General features: G+C 33.9%; 1 protein-coding gene across 1 annotated transcript in view; it reads right to left on the bottom strand.

Annotated features, from left to right (window-relative positions):
* LOC117336470 (somatostatin receptor type 2-like) overlaps window positions 1–19,011 on the bottom strand; it is a 57,013-nt gene extending 38,002 nt beyond the window's left edge. Inside the window, exon 1 of the mRNA XM_033897023.1 lies at window positions 18,805–19,011. The gene's annotated coding sequence lies outside the window, so the exon portion shown is untranslated. The remainder of the gene's footprint in view (window positions 1–18,804) is intronic.
* Window positions 19,012–21,219: the final 2,208 nt, after the last annotated feature.

Here is a 21,219-nt window from a genome sequence, read left to right as displayed (position 1 = left end):
GGGCGGCACTATACATGTGTTGTAACAGTCAAGTGATGTGGCACAGGGGGGAAAAGCCGTTAAAAGCACCGTTTAAAAGATCGTTGAAAGCACGGTCTAACGCAAAACCAGCTACAATACATTTCTGAACACACATATGGAGATATTAGTCAGGTGCATCAGAACCAGCAAATCGTCCTGATAATACAACAATAAAATCTTTCGAAATCTTTTGATTATATTGAATGACAGTGTAGCATACATATAGTGTTAAGCTGCTGAGAATGACGTATTCTAACTTAAAGGAGTGCTACATTGAATATTGTTTGATAATGTAAAATAATTTTACCGTCTTATACTGAAGTATTACTAAATGGGTTTCCCATTTATATCCTAATAACTTCTTGTTTGGCGGGAAGGAAATTACCATCTCATGCATGGTGGGCTAGATTAGTAAATCATTGTTGGGCTCTAAATCACAGTTGATGAGGGGAGCCGAATATTCCATTTATGGAATGTTCTTGTCTGACTGACTGACTGAGGAAACACCACAAAATAAGCACATCAGCGTATAAGGCGTCAATAAAGAGCTGTACACGTTCATGCTTGGGAAATTAGCAAAATAGATGTCTATAAATAGAACACAAATGATTCTGTTAGTACAGTTCGAAGAGTGTCCAAATGTCAGAAACCAATGTTACTATTTTTACTGAAGACCATAGGTTCGGCATCATACATCTTTCCCTTAGAACACTGCTTGGATGAAATGGGTATTGTTGAGGAATAATCTGTGATGAAGCCGGATAAACGTTATAATGTACGTTTTGTTATATACGCACAGAAAGCTTGCTATTTAAGAAATAAGCCAGATTTGTGTCAGTCATTCACAATTTATGTTCTATAGATAGCCCTCGGTTGATATTTGATTCTACAATATTTGTAACTGAATAAAATTTACTTAATGTTAATATTAGATATAAATAGTGTTTGCAAAACGGTGGAATTACATTATATTTATCTTAATAACATAAAAAGGAAAATTGGGACATTGTGATGTCACAATTATTATGACGTCAAAAACGAAATATTGAATCAGTGTTTCTAATGATAGAATCATTTCAACTTGACCATGCTTCGCCAATGAAAATTGACGGAAATCGGACCATATATAATATTGAAATATGTTCCATAATATTGTTTATACCTAATCTCATATTTATGATAAGTGAATGATGCTAGTTATTGGCATCTCTAAGGAATAAGATTGGTGCACTCTCTGACTATCAAATGTTTATATAGTAACGCACCAGTAATGAACTATATAATCAATCGATGATTATCTCATCATTACCAATCACTGCCATATTACTCATTATGACTACTAATACCAAACTAATGGCTAATTATTACGGCGTAATAAAATCCGTAGTCTTTCATACACAGCCAACAGTTGGTATACATGGGGCTTTTGACTCATTCATTTGAAGTTCGCAAATATTCCACAAGCCAAGATTTACTAAAATGCAAACTTTGGTAGCTTTCTGTGAAATAGTAGCATGAAATAATGACCGGCGCAATGTTTACGCGTGGACAGAGTAAATACAGAATGATAAGAATTTTAGTACTCGTAGGGAAAAATGATCAATTATAAACTATCATCCAATCCCTCAAACCAAAAACAAAACAAAAATACAATAAACAAATAAAAAAGTGAGAATATGTACATGGCATTGAAACGCATAATCGATAAATTAGGGGCAAACTATGAACACAATATATATTTGCATGGAGACTTTAGAAAATCAGACCTGGCGTTCCGGCAGGATAAGCGTATCTTCTGCTTCATGATGCACGCCATACAAATATATGTCAAATCTGAATTACATCACGTTCTTAACACGTGAACAATACAGATGACAACGTAACAAACAGGCCAATCAACAACGAATGACCAACACATCTAACATAATAACATAGTATGACCAATTGTAGCCCTAAAGAACATACCTATACAAGGTGGTGTAACCACTACTCCTTAAAGAAATGACGAAAAAGTGACAACAAAAGGCTAAACCAAGCTTTCAACAACACCAAGACTGTGATTCTGTGATTCTATACACTCAATTCATTTTTGATAACCAATCATATGTTTCTCAAACTATATTTTTCTATTTTGTTTTTTGTTTTTTTGCTTTTTCAAAAATTGAATAGATGGGATAAATGTAAAGAAATGTCTAGGAATTGTTTATGGGTTTTTTATATGAGTTGATACGAAAAACAACGGGTAGTTTGCTACCTCAATCAGTTCCACAAAAATAGAGCAGTGTAAATTGCATGAATAAAGATACTGAAATACTGATGTATGCCTAACGCCTTAAGCCGCAATTAACAGTATTCGGTAGCTTGCTCTACCACAGTAGATGTATAAGGAATACCATTTCCATAGAGCCTTAGGTGTGTCTACAGTAATTGCATGTATACATGTTCCATTTTTATGTTGACTTTGATTTTCCACCTAGAAGATGGACACCTACATTTATCAGCCGATTTATACAAAACATTCAATCTTATGTCGTTCTTAAAAGTATTTGGAAGCTTACTCAACAACAGTAGACTAATAAGGTATGGAATACCATTTTCCTAGAACCTAAGGTTTCTCTCCAGTAATTGCATGTTTGCAAGTTCTATTATGATTTTTCTGTGCTGTTTGATTGACACCTACATTTACCGGCCGATATGGAAAAAAATATTCCATCTAAGCAACACTTAATGTGTTTCTATCTCTTGAAAATGAAAAAAAAAACAAAGAAATTATATGAAATATGATAGCAAAACTGAATTAAACTGTCGGAAAGGAAAACGCGTATATATGTAAATGATACATCTTACGTCAATTTCTTTGTAAAAACGTGCAACGCATTACACTTGGCTTCATATCATCTTATTATTTGTAAGTTCAACCAAGGCCAAGATATTGATATAGGTTAGATTTATCTTTATATGTCTTCGTTCCAATTTCCTTGAAAATTCCATTATCAAAATTGAACAGAATCCTTATAAATCGACGTATTAAATGAATCTCATCTATGCATTTACAAACGGATATATGCTATATGTCTGATACTATTTATAACTCTTAGAAATGATTCATCACGCAAAGTTAAAACCCTACTAAATAGCATGCCAAATAGGACATTGTATTCGATTCTGCGCAAATGAAAGAGCTCGACAATGAACGATTTTGAGTTCAATACTATAGAGAAGAAAAAACCAAAATAATTTAAAGAACAAAAAACAAAAACAACAAAAACAACAGATTGGAACGATAGCATTTTAGCTTAAATTGATTATATAATATCTTATATAACAGTTATAATATATAATATCTTATATAACAGTTATAATATATAATATCTTATATAACAGTTATAATATATAATATCTTATATAACAGTTATAATATATAATATCTTATATAACAGTTATAATATATAATATCTTATATAACAGTTATAATATATAATATCTTATATAACAGTTATAATATATAATATCTTATATAACAGTTATAATATATAATATCTTATATAACAGTTATAATATATAATATCTTATATAACAGTTATAATATATAATATCTTATATAACAGTTATAATATATAATATCTTATATAACAGTTATAATATATAATATCTTATATAACAGTTATAATATATAATATCTTATATAACAGTTATAATATATAATATAATATCTTATATAACAGTTATAATATATAATATCTTATATAACAGTTATACCAAATATTATGAATAACAATAAGAAATAAAGAAATCACAACTTATTGAAATAAACCTAAAACAGGTATCCTTCCAACATATGAATTAATCCCCACATGGATTAGATATAGATGGCCCTATCTGTGTTTTTTTTCCTTTGTCTTTATAACCTGATTTCCAACTATGCTGTTATTGTAACTCATAACAAACATAATCAATTTTAATTGTTAACCTTCTTTGTTCAATATCACGTTTATAAATATGTGGATCCTTACTATATGCTTTGGCTTTTGAGTAATTTTGATTCGATTTCACCATTGAATAATACGATATAACAACGAAAGAATACCTCAAAGAATTGCTAGGTTGTGGCTGCTAATTCTTCTGTAAGTAACCCGCATTATACTATATTGATCCGATATCCGTCACAAATGAGGTTTTGAAATAGACAGTCGGCTATCCTTCCTGTTCTATAAAGTAATATAGATGTCCTACATTCGCAATAGGGCCGGTTCAAGATTTCATTAGTCAACGTTTTTCTCTAAAATGAGGCTGATTGACGAAGACAAAGTCATATTGATGAATACATCAACTATCAGAATGAAAGTGTTTGAATAAATGCATTGTTTCTTATATGACGGAGTGAAAACTATGCCGAGTTGAAAATATGGCTCCGTCATCGTGTTGGTATTCGCTGTTGTTCGTGAAACTCGGGATAAAAAAGTTAATAAAAAAAACAAGTCACAAATATTCATAGGGATTTTATTTGTTACGATTAATTGATTTTGACAGGAAGAGCAAAAGAATGAAGAGATGCATGCTTTATAAAAAAAAATATGCTAAAGCGAAATTAATCGACAACAGCAAGTAACACATTTTCATTATTGAAATGTCATAGTAATTCCAGAAGAAATGGTAATATGTCAGCAAAATGATCAAAACCTCATTAACAAAAGAGAGATTGAAAGAATCGTCTTTTTATCGCAATCAATTAGCTTGCCACCCCTTATATCAACATTTCTTTAATAGTCACTCCTGATACCGCCATTCCGTAAACCGTCACATTTGATAACACCATCCTTTATGTAATCACTCCTTATACAACCACTCCTTACTCCGCCACTTCTGATATCGTCATAACTGATACCGTCACTCCTGATACTGTCACTCCTTATACTGTCATTTCTAATACTGTCCTTTCTGATACCATCAATTCATAAACCGTTGTTCCTTATTCCGTCACTTGTAAAACCGTCACTCCTTATTCGGTCACTTCTAATACCGTCACTCCTTATTTGGTCACTTCTAATACCGTCACTCTTCATTGCGTCACTTCTGATACCGTCAATCCATATAGCATCACTCCTTATTCCGTCACTTCTAATACCGTCCTTTCTGATACCGTCAATCCATAAACCGTTGTTCCTTATTCCGTCACTTCTAATACCGTCACTCCTTATTCGGTCACTTCTAATACCGTCACTCCTTAATATGTCACTCTTCATTCCGTCACTTCTGATACCGTCAATCCATATAGCATCACTCCTTATTCCATCACTTATAATACTGTCACTTCTGATACCATAAATCCATATACCGTCACCCTTTATTCCGTCACTTCCAATACCGTCACTTCTGATACAATCAATCCATATACCATCAATCCATATACCATCGCTCCTTATTCCGTCACTTCTCATTCCGTCACTTGTAATACCGTCCCTCCTTATTCCGCCACTCTTTATTCTGTCACTCCTTATTCCGTCACTTCTTATTCCGTCACTCCTTATTCCGTCACTTCTAATGCCGTCCCTCCTTATTCCGTCCGTCCTTACTCCGTCACTCCTTATTCTGTCACTCCTTATCCCGTCACTCCTTATCCCGTCACTCCTTATTCCGTCACTCCTTATTCTGTCACTCCTTATCCCGTCACTCCTTATTCCGTCACTCCTTATTCCGTCACTCCTTATTCCGTCACTCCTTATTCCGTCCGTCCTTATTCCGTCACTCCTTATTCCGTCCGTCCTTATCCCGTCACTTCTTATTCCGTCACTCCTTATCCCGTCACTCCTTATTCCGACACCCCTCATTCTGTCACTTCTGATACCGTCACTTCTGATGCCATCATTATTTACATCGTTACTTTTTCATACCGTCAATATGTATACCATCAGTCAATATGACGTCACTCCTGACGTGGTCAAATTTTGTACCATAACTTTTTATATCGCCACACCATATACCGTCTCTTCTGATACACTCACGCAATATAATGGCACTTTTTATATCAACCTTTGTACACTCCTTGTACCGTTACTCTTGATATCTTTCCTACTTACATCATCACCCCTTATATCGTCACTGCGGTAATTATCATTCCTGATACCATCATTCCTGATATCATCAATTCTGACACCGTCGCTCATTGTATGTCACTATATAAACAACTTCTCCTTTTAACGTCACTTTTTATGTCCTCACTTCTAATACTATCAATTCTTATAACATTTCTCAATATTACGTCACAGCTGTACGTCACTACTTATACCGACATTCAGTTTAGGTGACTCCTTAATCCGTCACGCACTATACCGTCACGCATTATACCGTTACTCCGGATATCGTCAATCCTTTTACTGTCACTCCATATACTGTATCCCAATATACCGTCACGCTTTACATTGCCAAACGTTAGGCTTATATAGTAAACTGTTACTTATCTATTGTTTTCATTATACCAGAATGTTATGTCCGGATTTATAATTAATGCCTTTTACAGTAACTGCACTACAATTTTTGTATCGACAATCGTTCTGTTTGTAATTCCTTTACGCATTTTATAGATATTCCTTATACCACAATACCATACATTAAAACTCATTTGATATGTACTCCTGATATAGTTATCCTTGTATACGTTATTATTACTCTGTTTGTTGTTATTTGTCATATCGTCGTTTCTAATATCACGTTTATCATACTTCCACTCGTAATACAAATACATGCTTAGGGATTGGGGAGGTATATTTTGGTAAAACTGTTCTCTGTGAAAATCACATTGACAGTATTGTATGTATTAATCTTTTTTTTTATATTTATTTTATTTTTCAAGACATTTTTAATACATAAATACATAAGAATCACACACACAAACACACATCGATTCCAATATGTATGGTTTGCTATCATCATATTCATAATATCATCTTCACTGTCATCATAACCTATATTTTTCATCATCATAGTCTCATCATCCTACTTAAACATTAAAATCATCATCATAATGTATTAATGTATTAAAGTATTAATCTTATAACGATTTAATTTAGAAAAACAATCAATTGATTAGCTTTTTTTTAACTTTAATGAAGAAAGGTCTTTCAGTATTGATCAATTGAAATCAAATTATGAGGAAATTAAAAAAACAAACCTCTCATGCCGCTTATAAAATCCGCCGAAAAAGCATTGGGATTCGTGGTGGAGCATTACCATAAGGTTTTGAAGAGCTGTGGAATTTAGCCCAAACATTACAACCTCATTTACAGAAGAAATCTCCTGGGTGATACTTATCGCCTTAGAATCTCGTAAATCTAACCATTCTCTGAGTCTTCTTTTGAGCACTACTGTATACATTATTGGGGTTTTCAGTTAAGAAGTATGCCTTCCGAATTAGCCATTAACCCACACATGAGACAAAATGACCAAATGATGCGACCAGTTTGGGAGACACATACCTGGTAAGGAAGGAACGATAGTGATTTATAAATGCTGGGCGCACTTCTTTGGAGCACGTGTATTAACATGCATCAGTTAAATGTAGAGAACAAGTATGAAATTATGTTTCACCATCATATCGGGATGATAATGGCTATTGGCATATTAGATATTCCTCGGTTTGTAACAAAACTGGCCAAACATATACTCGTGCGTAAACGACCGCTAAACATGTAGGTTTCACCAGTCATGCTCGTCAATTGCAAAGTTCAAGGCCGTATGTAACATGCATGTAATCAGCTTGGCACTGGCAGGCTCCTGCAATTGGCGTGCCTTTTTATGTATTTGCGGACAGTGTGGACGTTGTGAGAGGACTGGTAAGGCATTGTTAGAGATATGGCTAGGACACGTATGGGACTTATCTGTTTATGTGTATCGATGTGAACATTCTTGGAAATGACAGGGGGGGGGGGGGGGGGGGGGGGGTTGGAATTTTGTTGTGTCAGGGAAAAAGATCATTGCGTTTAAGAGTACAAACAGTACAGTCGGTCACTAAGCTTTGTGGAAATAAGGTTTTTTTAATTGCTCAAACATAGTACCATCCAAATGTTGATTTCAATTTTAACAGTGTTGATTTCCCTTGCAAACTGCCGACATGTGTGATGATTGTTATATCGAAAAAGTATACATCCCTGTTGTACACATACGTTTGGTACTTATCGTGAACAATAGTCTTATTTGAAATGTGCATTTCATGGCTCTTTTGACATATTTTTATACAGGGAGTGAATTATGGTATAAGGGTATTTGAATACAGAGGAAGTGTATTATATTTGGCACCGCGCATTTGTCAACATGTTTGATCAAAATTACATTTTTATTCCATCGTCCTTTTTCATTTATATTGAATAACTGATGCGAAAATAAAAATGAAAAATCATTATTAACGCTTGAACTTTGGTAATAAATAAAAATTGTACAGTATGTAGCTTGGCTTATTCCTCTCATTACTTTAATAATTAATTTTCTTCTTTGTAGTAGTGGTCGATATCTACTTTTTCATTCTCTGTGTCTTCTACAGCTTGTTAGGGTTATAGCTACTGGACTGTAAAAGAGATAGACACCGAACAAAGACATATCTGCATTCTATTTATATCTATTAACATAACATATTGTCAGAAAACATTCATATATCATAGCTTGTGTCCTTTATATTGCGAAACTGATAATCAATAATTAGAGAATTTATGCATGCTATCTACAAAGCTTGTATTGAAGATATATACATTTATCTCGCATTCGAATGAATATTAAATCATCTATATACATTGTACTCTCCAATACATAGATAATTCATATACACCACAACATTTCAAAACTCCAGGTGGTGTAATAAAGGTATTTCTAGCTTATTTACATACATTTATTTGTATTTGGAAAATCCTTGTAGAACTACAAAGCATTTTATTCCGTTTTTTTTCAGCTCTCTTTATAAAGAATGCATGCATTATCCAAATGTACGGAAGTCATTTAAATGTTATTATCACATATAGAGTATCTCCATTTACATCCCATAATGAAAGCTTAAACATTGTAAACAATGAATATATATTGTTTGTTTTGTTTTGTTTTATTTGTTGTCTGGTGACTTGTTTAAGTCCATGATGCATTATTAACAATCCATTTTACAAAATTAGAAAAAAATATATTAGCTTTTTCATGTGTTTACTTCAATCGACACCTTTTATTAGTATATGGTATTTGCTGTTCTGAAAAGTCGAACAAAATTCCTAGACTGGCCTACATCAACATCCTCAAAGGCGATGCCAATGCATTGATGCAAATCTAATTTACTTAATAATGGCAGGAAATCCTTGATCTCATTCACTATCGCAAGGTCATGTGCACCAATGCATTCACAAGTTTGCTGTTGTTTATGTGTCTTACTGTACCTTTGTGGCACCATAAGCAGTTTTCATTATGTGTTTGAATACTTAAACAACACAGTTATTCCCGGGAGGAAGACGGAACTCGAAGGCCTGTGTGACACACTGACAAAACTACGTCCCTAATATATATTTTTTATACATGCACTATTAAATAAAAAATAGCATCCATAGGAAGATGATTAATAAAGAACATTAAATTGTGCTACATTCCACACGACACCTTTTTCGCTGTTGTGTGTGATGGTACTAATCCATTTTAACTATGAGACTGTAACCTTGGTTAAAAGCCCTAATGCCTTTGTCATAATCAATGATATTGTCATGTCTGATCATCTTGTTGTCACTTCATTTCACTATGAGTCGTAAATAGCGTTGACAGGTGCATTTAGTTTAGTTTTTTTTTTTTTTTTTTGCCAAATGAATCATGCAACTCATGTTTTAAGCCACGTTTTCCCAAACGAAACAAAGTTGGGTTTTGTTCGAATTACCACTAACTATCTGATAGGAAGACGACATCCAAGACACCCGGGCACAATATCAGCAATTACATGCATTTACATACGTAACTAACGTGATTATCGTTAGAATTGCAGTAAATCGTTATATTTTCTTCTACCATACACTAACTAGAAATTCAATCTAAACAGATCACGCTTACTCTCATGGAACACTTGGTCGCATTCATCTTTCACTTCATCGAGGCTCAATGTAAATAAGTTTTTGTTCAATAATGTATCCTCGTTTTAGTTTGAGTTATAAATACAAATTGATGTTGATGTTGGCATTCACGTTTTTTTTTGTTTTTTTTATCATTAACATTTTCTCCAATCATGAACACTTGTACGATATACGAATATAATCGTCCGCTAGTTACAGTTGTAAATTTGTAAACGAAATACTACCATACAAAGTGATTTCATTGAAACGTCTATAGAATCAATTGAAGAAATATTTTTGTTATTTACTATATATAACTTAATTTCGACATTAAGTTCACTGTGGCAATCTTTCATATATTTTACTCGTATTCGCGTATCGAATACCTTGATTTAAACATGTTTTAGTTATCTCCAGAATGAACTTGTTACCCAAAAGTAAATCAATATCTCGGTTATTGAATGTATAGATTTTCGCAATTGTTCAATGTCGTATTAACACTCATTTATTGCCTCACGCGCCACGAGTACTGACCATTTAGACTTAATTGTAGCATATCCATCTCGCTCTGGACATTTACAACCCATAAAAGGCCTCGTAAACACTCGTGTCATGAGCAGATATACCACAAGGACACATTACTAATTGGATTTTATTTCTCTGTTCTACAGATGGCACTCAATTACACTGGCACAAGTGAGGTATACTATAGAATATTACATTAATTTCAATGAAAATGGACGTGCCTCATACCTATAACTGCAAGTCCGTATATAAATCTTATATGAAATGGAAATTTTGAAAACTTTTGCACATTATAATCTCAAAATCCTTTATTTTCAGAAAAGAAAATATTTATGAGGTTCCGACCTCTTAAAAGAATCCTGTATATGTTTTTTTTAATCTACCCTTTAAGGTGGCACGTTTTCATCTTACCTCCTGCCCGCACTATATCATTCGTAAACGGCGACTTGATTTTGAATATTATTATTTCTCTGTAACTGACTTTCCCCTTCGTTATGTCTCCTCTGACACTGTCTCACTTTTGTCCTTTAGTTGAGCGTTAATACTTGCGAGGAAGGTTTTGGGTTCTTTTCTTGATCGAGTGGTATTGCACCACATTCTTTAAAATCGTACGTGTTACTCCTGCTTAACGCAGGTATGGGACGACTAGTTCACATATTTAGTATAATTTGATCGGATTTAGTGTCCAGCTGGTTATTGCATTCAGCAGTATATTACAATGAGGTAGCGCTATAATGCCGACATTAGTTCTGCTCTATCATATTGAGGTAAATACGAACACACTGTAGCGTCCTAAAATACACATGCACTCACCACAAACTAGCAGTTCAAACAAATTGCCTCCCCTTTCACAGCTATGAGCATTTACGCAATTATGTAATAAATCAACAAAAAAATTATGTAAAAATCGGGTTGGTGGTTATGGTTGGCGGTGGGCGGTGGGCGATGGTGGCGGTGGCTGTGGCGGTTGGTGGCGCCTTTCCTTGTCGTTTTTAAGGTTTTCAGTCGATCAACTTGTATTTTTTCTATTTATTGTCGTCCTGTCTGTGATGTTGTTGTCAATTGATGGCACCAAACAATGGAACATGATATGAATTCATATATAAACATACTATATGGGTGTGCCCACTAAACAGCAGTTAGACCGGTTGCCAATACACATATCATTAGACTATTATATTACGAGGGTGTTTTGTCTATGTATTTCTCTTACATTGCCAAAACTACTTACACAGCTTGTGTATTATTCTTCCCTTACAGCGCTTGCCTTCACACCTACGTTCTTTAGTATTTTTAAATGTTTGCCAATGTCAATATATATTAGCGATAATGATAAAATAAATACTGACATTCCAGCGAGTACTTTGTTATTTTGGTGTTGGTGTTAAAAGTACTACTATCCACTAGGAAATATTGTATAAACTGCTGGTATTTTTCAGCCTAATATTCATAAACTTATTATTTGTCAAATATACCGAATTTCATACAATGCTAATGATATACCACAATTGATGTTATTTTAATGAATCAAAATCTTCATTCTGGGTAAAGTTCTTTTAAGAGCGTTACAGAACACCGGGCGTAACATAATCAATCAATCTGAAATATTAATTATGATAACTATATACATAGTAAATCCAATATATTGCTAAACTAAGGGACAAAACGAAACCAGATTGAATATGAGTTGAAGATTTTAAAATCAATTTGGGTAACAGGATGTCAAGTCATATCCATGCAATACCTGTTATAAGGCAGCAATTTGTGTAACAAAACTCCGTTCCTCTTTTTCAGATCTTTGTGGTATCGAAAGCTCAAGTTTCCGGTTATATACAAGTAATTGATACTCATGTGTCGGGAACATCCCAACGGTATGTACTGAATATGTCCATCGAAATGCGATCGATTTCTACGAGGACACGTGGTCACAAGAAGCAGGCGTTCTGTTACAGATACATTAGGTTGTGGAAAGACGAGATCCGCGGTCATCTATATCCGTGTTCTAGCAATTAGAGAGGCAGTGTTAAAGAAGCCATTTTGGTCCCCGTAATATATTCAGCTCTAGTCGATGGAAGCGTTTTAAACTGCGATAGGTCTCGTAATCATGTAACTACATCACGAAGGATTAAGGTTCTGGTGTCGTGTTACATACATTGCTTAGTAACGTAACGACCAACGATTGTACAAATGGCACACAAGATATAAGTACATTTCGATGGAAACTGGGGGCTAGATTAGAGCCAAAATATAAAGTAAACAGCATGATGCATCTGTTCTGTCCTTCTGCTAAACGTTGATTACCATGGGACGCCCGGGCAAAACCCAATATAAATAAAAGATATGTTAAAAGCAGGATTTGGAGGTACAATACGCTCGTAATATATTATGTTTCATTACTTTTGATATTTGGTTTCAAAAGAACGTCAAATGTGTTTGTATTTTTTGGACCATGTCGAGATTCAAGTTCAGTAAAAACGTGAATGTAACATACAGGTTACGGCAGAAAATACCTATGTACAATAATAAAGAAAGACAACTTTAATGCCCATATAAACAAATATTTACCAAATATCAAAATCGATCTATTGAACTCTAATAACTCATATCTAGACCGGATGCAATGCCGTTGACATAAATCGAATCCACTCTTATATTATCTAAGCTGGCTAATATACGTCCTTTTAGCTTCCGCACTCTCTTAGACATTATCACTTGTAATCGATATCAGTAAAACTGGTCTGCTGGACACTGCTGGTTAATTTTATACTAGATGATATATACGTTGTGTTTTTTTGTTTTTTTTTAGGAAACTCAACATTCCCTGATGTCAGAATAGATGTCAGCATGTTATTAATATGAGTACCACATTTATGTTGTTAAACGCTTAAATCACATAGACTTATCGACATTTGAGAATCAAAATGGTGGTGGTGTGCAGTTATCACCCTTGTCACGATGTTTGATATGAAAAGTACATGAGGGATTCCGAATTGTTTTGAGCTTGGGTGGAAAAGGCTTTTCGGGACAACGAGCTAAGACGTTTACTATCCCGGAACACCTGGTCGTTATATTGTCGGTATTATTTGCTGTTATTGATTATCTTTTGTAAAGAAGTAAAAACATGTTTGAGATGTATGAAGAATCTTTTACATGAAACATGTTCCTTTTTTAAGTTACCATCCAACATAACCTATCAAAATTATAAACACTTGCAGTTGTTATTTAGATAGGTAATCGTGTAATTTATATCTAGGGTCGAACTGAATACATATGCAAACTAAAAAGATATGATACATACGATTTGCCCAAGTGCATACATGTACATTTCTAAGAAGATACAACAAAGAAAGGACATCTGCCTAAACTATATTATCATTAGTTTACATTATGTTCGCCTTTCATGATATAGTTAACTGAATGTTTATCAATTACTTGGCGTCGGACGATACTTCTGTGTGAAATAAATACCAATTACCCAATAACATATCACAGGCGGTATCCCTTGTAATCAATTAGTTTAGACATATGTAATTGTTGTTTAGTGTTTAATTATCTAACGACGCTGATGAGGATTTAATTTGACGTTTTGTTGTGTTTTAAGTACATTCTACATTGATTAAGAATGTTTCCATTGTTAAAAAGATAAAATCATATACGTATGTTACTTTGATATTAGTTAATATAAGTTAGTTGTAATATAACTTGAACAAATACTGTCAATAACCTAACCAGGATATCGCACTGTCAGTGCTTTAGGTTGATCTACTACCGCAGTCAATCACCTTACTTAAGATGATAGAGCCAGAATTACCGTCAACAAAGGAATAAAGATGTGTGATCGAATAAATATTCCTATCTCAAAAGTTTCAAAAATATCTCACCAAAACAAAAAAGATTAAAACGAACATCATTTAAAAGATCAAAGGAGATAAAATATAAGGGTGTATGTTTTCTGATTCATCGCTTCAACCCGGGATGTTAATCTGCCTCGAATCCAGAGAATGTCATGTACTCTAAATGAGAGACGGGTAATGAAAACGGAACAGGGTGCCTAAAATGTTATATGCCACCCAAAATTGCACAGGGATATGGATGATTTCATAATGCGTTTAATAATATTTTCAAATTGAGTATGTGCAATTTTGCAGGTTATGTTTCAATACCAATATAACTTCTAAATACAGATGCATTTGTGTCAAATGCCGATATATGACTTTTGAATTTATATTATCAGTGAAAATGATATTTCTATCAATTTGTATGAACAATGAAGTCACATGAAAGATAGAAAATGGCTTAATTATCTATACCTACAATGTATTTACCAGTGGTTGTTGGAAGAAAATACCACTCTGTTCAATATACGAATACAAACTTAAGGAAGGTAGAAAAACACACAATTTATGTTATTGAACTTCTATTGAAGGAGACAGGCACAATAAGCGTGATGTATTACGAAGTTATATTTGGATTACGAAAGTCAAATTGATAAATAGCAAATAAACGTTGTTGACATCTATGAACAGCGAGTTAATATAAGAACACGTATCGAACTTGCAATTTGCGGGGCATGCGTATACTGAACAGCAAAACTCGTATGGTTCCTTTCTTTTCTTTTGAACAGAAGCGTCTTAGAGATTCATTTAGTCTCCATCAGTAGGTTTTTATTCAGGGATATTTTAATTCCACTTTAATTAATTCAAAGCAGTAGCTTACACTGGTAATAACTTTTAAGGACACATTCAAAATGATCGACACCTTTCTCTTACCATAGATACTGGTGAAAACTGAATTTCAAAAACCGAATAATTTGTTCATCCCTAAAGATATAGGAAGGCATTAGTTATCTTTTGTTCATTCGTGTTTCTCGCTTTCCAAAAGGTGGGAGGAAGCACTTCCGGCAGAAAGATGATACTTAGAAACATCAAAGGCAAGGACAATGCGTAATTACTATCTGATGAATCTTCGCGCTATCTGTTGATTAATGACATAAATACATTCAAACAGAACCATGCTATCAGCCTATGATAAAGATGAAATACACATGATATAATTTAATCCATTCTTTATCAAGAAAGTAGATACTGATTCAATATCAAAGTTTAATTCTTATATATTTATCTATTTATGTATTAGTTTTATTTACAGGCATTTTTTATATTGGATGTATGTCTTCGTTTCCAGTAACGACAGAAAGTAGAATTAAAGCCCTTTGTTCGTAGACATCTTACAGAAATATGAATAGACAAAGCCATTTTTATTACCCAAATGAAGTAATACGATTCATAAATGATAAGCAAAGATATTATTAATTTAAACCTATTTGCATATTACGTATCTGCTCCCCATTAATAATTCTGGAAGCAAACTGTATCAGGTTTGATTACGGCCGAAAAGCATGCGTGACAGCATCAATCGGTAGCACAACAAAAGTATGCTGCAGGATAGAGACTTTCATCTAAACGGAGGAAGCTTTCAACTAAGCGATAGAGCTGACAGCTTGCAGCAATAACGTTAGCTTACATATACTTCACACGTGTGCGCGAGTATGCTGCAAGAACATAACCTAAGATCAATTTAGACTGTCATTGTCATTGAAATAAGTAACGATCACAAAAATCGAAGAAGGTGCATATATATATGTACATATACCGCTTAGAGTTGTCACGTTAAAAGCGGGTAATGGTCTTGTAACTTTAATCAGCGTCCTTCAGCACCACCAGTAGAGTCAATTAGCAGACATTTTCAAAGATAAGGCAGAATTACGTCATTCGGGAAAAGGACTGGTGGAACAATATTTAATACAAAATCAAAGGATAACACATTTGATTAATGTTTCCATTGCTAATATTGAATTGTGTTTGATGTCAAAATTTATAATATTTCATTTACACTGAAGTCAAATTTTAAGTATTCCATCAAGTTTAAATTGCAGTGTGTACAATGTATAGAAACTATTGTCTTTGCTATATGCGATTTTCCAAGTCAAGGGTGTTATATTTTGTTTTAAAGCCGTCCTGAAATGATCAAACATCATGTTAAGTGATTAGGGCAGTATGTGTCAGAACTCTTAAAAGGCTATAGAAAAACATGCTAAAGTACAGAAGATATTTTTCTCGGATCAATGTTTCAGAAAGTGATACTTAAATTTGGTCAAATATTACACGACTCTTGTGTAAAAACCAGAAATGAAAGAGAATTTTAGAAGTATATCCAGTCAACATAGTCCGTAAAATCAGATAAGAATTTTTAAGAGTTCGTCGGTTATTCTGACCGTCCGAAATACAACATTAGTTCGTCTTCCTTACTTTAATGAGTTAAATAATCTGATCAAAATACCACATAGTACATACGCACAATGCCAGTACTAAATATGCTGACCTCCCATAGGCTAGACCGCCAACGCAGCCCCTACAGGCACATTCGATTATCTTATTGGCTTCGAAACACAAACATCAAAAGTCAGTTTTGTGTATTCATAGCGCTGTATTATCAAATTAGCAAAGTAAACATGACATAGACTTAACAACTGTAAACAGGAGTTCCTGTAAGCTCTTATTTCCCCGACTTAACACCTCGTTTTATGTTCTCTATGATAAGCGTTCGTGTTCTACAATATCTGGGTCTGATATTCTACAAATCCGCATTTATGCTTCATACATATCTTATATGTTCTGCAAATATTATATCATGTACTAAACATCGTATTTCATCTTCTAATCAGTCCGATTCAAATCCTATAAACATCAATTCATATTCTTTATTGAAAACCGGAAGCTCAAATTAATCACGCCATAAAGTCATAAAGATGAAAATCAGAGTTTCTTAAAATTGCGGGAAATGACCGACAACAACAAAGAACGGAATTATCTCTCGACATGTGTTGTGTTTTTAATAAATTGTTTGGACGTATTGTTTTAACCCCTCTGAAATAAGCATCTTCAAAAGAAAGCTTTATCTAACACCACCAAAACTTACTACAAATGACGGAGAATAGTGGTTGCTGCCACATGTGAATCATTTTGCATATTTATGCAAATATTCCGTTTTTTTCGATTTCAGAATAGTGTTATCTGATTTTGACGATTGTATACATATATCAACATCGTGATTGCGGACAATGTTTTAATGCATGCATGAAAGAACAATCCATCTTGTGCCGTTCACTTTAATCACTCTCCGATACGGATCAAACCCTATACGGATATAATCAACTCTAGGGAAAGTTGTTTACGTAAAAATGCTTTTAAGACAGAAACAAAATCTGGTCAGGGATTATGTCTAAATAATTCTGTCTAAAAGAGCTTATCTGTAAATGTTATGAAGTAGATTGAGGACGAAATACCAAAACAAAAATCAAAGAAAAGAGGAATTGTAATTCTAATTATATCGTGATGTTAATTACACTTGTATTAGATACTTTGATGTTGATTTTACATGTATCAATTATTGTCATGCTTATTACATATATATCAAGTACCGTGATGTAAATTTCACATTAATTAAGAATTGTGTTGCTAATCAATATGTATTAAGAATTGTGATGTTAATTACTAATGTTTGCAGGATTGTAATGGAATTACACAGTTATTAAGTAATGGAATGTTAATTACATATATTACAGAATACCATATACCAAGTAATGTAATGAAAAATACTTAGTCAGTGCAATGCTTATTCCATACGTAATTAGTATTTTGACATTAATTTCTTCTATGTTTAGTAATGTTATGTACCATACACCTAATCAGTATCGTAATAGTAATTATACATATATATTTCTAATACAAAGATTGCATTGTAATTATCGATATTACCTGTTACGTAACAATGTACAATTCAATGATCTGATACATACGAGTTCTTAAATACATTACCTTACAACACCTAAGCGAAATTGAAAAAGAGTTGGAAATATTGTTAATTATCTATATGACGCTTGTCTCTCCCTTCAGATTTTACCTTACGACTAATATGACCATTATTAGATTGCAAAGTGCATAAACTGTCTTATAGAAACAAAAGAACATCGTTTTGTATATTTATCGCAGATTATTTGCAACTTTATCTGTTAAAAAGCACTAAGCAGAGAGTCTGCTAGAAGCAATCTTTCTCAAACATGAATATTTATGGCATTAAACTCGATAATTTTTTTTTTTTTTTACTTTTGATAATGTGACGACCGATAAGAAAGTCTCACCTGTGTTTTTTGTCTTATATGAGGTGAATCTGTATGTTGGGTTTCCACATGTGTATCATTTGCTCTGCCAAACACATTTTATAAAGTCCATAGCTTAACTGTCGCATACAGCCGTGGTTTCCTAGAAGGCAGGAATCGCTGCTGTGTTTACTAGGGGATAGAACCTGCCGCCTCTGATAGCATCCAATGTCACAATGCGAGAGCTGGAAGTCGAAGCCAGGCAGGGAAAGCAAATCACGCCCCAGTAACGCTATAAACAGCAGGTGTGTTGGGTGTAGAGCGATACCAGCAGATCTCAGCAGCTGCGGTCTCTGATCAGCTTTCTATAATATAAGAATCACCGTTCATTTCATACGTTGTATTGGGAAACAATCAATGTGCTATTGCCTAAAACTTCACAGATAAATTTCCGTTTCAGAAAGGGAAGATAAAACTAATATGTTCCTCTGTCTAGGGAAAGGGATAGTTTACAAGCGCTTTTAATTAAAATACACGCAATTACTCAAAATGGGATGAGTCTTAACTTTAGACAGCTTAACCATATCACAGAAGAGTAATATCTTCAATTCTGCCGCTTCGAATTAGGAATAATGCATTCGGGTCACAATTTCAACTAACGGTGTCTAACGACAGGGAGATATGAGAGAGTTAAAAATTATCCCTGTGTAACGTAGACAGACAGGGTATCTTAACAATCGCGATAACATACCTAAAAGTCATACATACGATAAACTGTTCAAGTCTTACCATCGGTTTGAGGTAGATCTATCTATATCATACAGAAGGAGGCATTATATGAGGAGATAATTTGGACCATTAGGAAATACATTTATACTGATTTTATACTGGGATTTTAAAATGTATTACAACACATATATGCTATTGTTTTAAAGGGCAGATAACCAGTATATCAAATACAAGATACTGCAGAATTCCAATAGACAGGATTTTGTGGTTTTGATACGTTTTGATTGAAAGTATGTATGGTTTTACATGACAAACCAGTATTTCGTACGAGATAATTACCTTAGCGAATATTTATATCATTAAATAAAATATGTATTTTACTTTCCTTTGGCGTCCATAGAAAATGCAACTGGGGTTGACTTACTAAATTCAAAGTTAAGCCTGTTAGTCGCGTTCAAAATGAATAAATCAGTTTAACAATTACGCGATATTTCTTATGTATTAACATGTCTACACGCTAGGAGTTGTCGATGGAGAAGACGCATTATCTTTAGGAACATACGGGTTTATTTTCAAATCTTTCCTTCCGGTGCAGACTCAGAGTATTGCTGAATTAAACTTCTTCTTGACACGGCCACGTACACAGCTATAGACAGATGAGCGATTTTACTATTATTTCAACCAACCACACAGAGAGACAACAGTAAAAGATAAAATGTATGTTAAGACTCTCACTTAATGCACATGTAGACGGCTGCACGAGGTAAGAACTTTACATAGAATATGATACAGAATTTAAAACTGCATTACAGCTGCACCAATTCTAAGGACTGTCTGTAAAACTGCACTGTTAACTCAAAGTTGCACTAAAAGGATTAGAAAACAGCATAATTTTAACCAATATTCAATCTCTATTGTAGAAAAACGACCACATCAAATTTTGAAACTTGACATCTAAAACTGTCTCATGCTGGGATCGCGGTAATGTATTTAGAGGGTCATACCTGAGTGGCTTGGTAATTTGGAATTAATCAAGTGGATAAATGATTTGATATGCCACGAGCAGTTAGCCGAGTGCTATATAAAACTTGTTAACAGTTTAATAAATGCCATTTAGCCAATCCACGCGTTTAAGATTGTTTATACAAGTAAACACTATTGAATTGATTTCTATACAAGACATTCAAATTTCGATTATGAAGATAAGTGTTTCTCTACTGGGGCAATCATGTGACGTCATATGCTTATTTTGACGAAATGAATTATCATGACGTCACAAAAGAGTTGTCACACATGTGTCTAACGATATTAATGATATTGCCGTCTAATATGGCAGAGCAGGCCAGTTATGTAATATTTCAGTTTCGTTTTCAACATAAGGAGGTCCATCTATGTCAACCAAAAATTGCTAACAAAGCCAGGACCAAAGTAACACGTGGAGGGACAGGTTACTGCTGTATCCAAAGACATGCCCTAAGATGATACTAAAACTGCCACGCAAGAGTGATTTTCCCTGAGTAATCAACTCTAGGAGGCGACTCAATGCCGAGTCGGTCGTCTTCTGCTGTGCGACATTGAAGAGCACACATTTGATATGCTGCTCCCTTGTAATATATGTTATCATTGTCTTTTCACTTCGTTCACGTCTACTCTTTCTTTTCGTGCTCTGTGTTATTTCATCATTGTCCATCAGCAAAGCAAGCTTCTTATATCAGTGACTGCTGAGAG

The sequence above is a fragment of the Pecten maximus genome, chromosome 1 (assembly GCF_902652985.1).
Source record: "Pecten maximus chromosome 1, xPecMax1.1, whole genome shotgun sequence".
In the NCBI taxonomy this organism is placed as follows: domain Eukaryota; kingdom Metazoa; phylum Mollusca; class Bivalvia; order Pectinida; family Pectinidae; genus Pecten; species Pecten maximus.
Note: the sequence above shows the minus strand (reverse complement) of the source record. Positions and strands in the feature narration are given on the sequence as shown.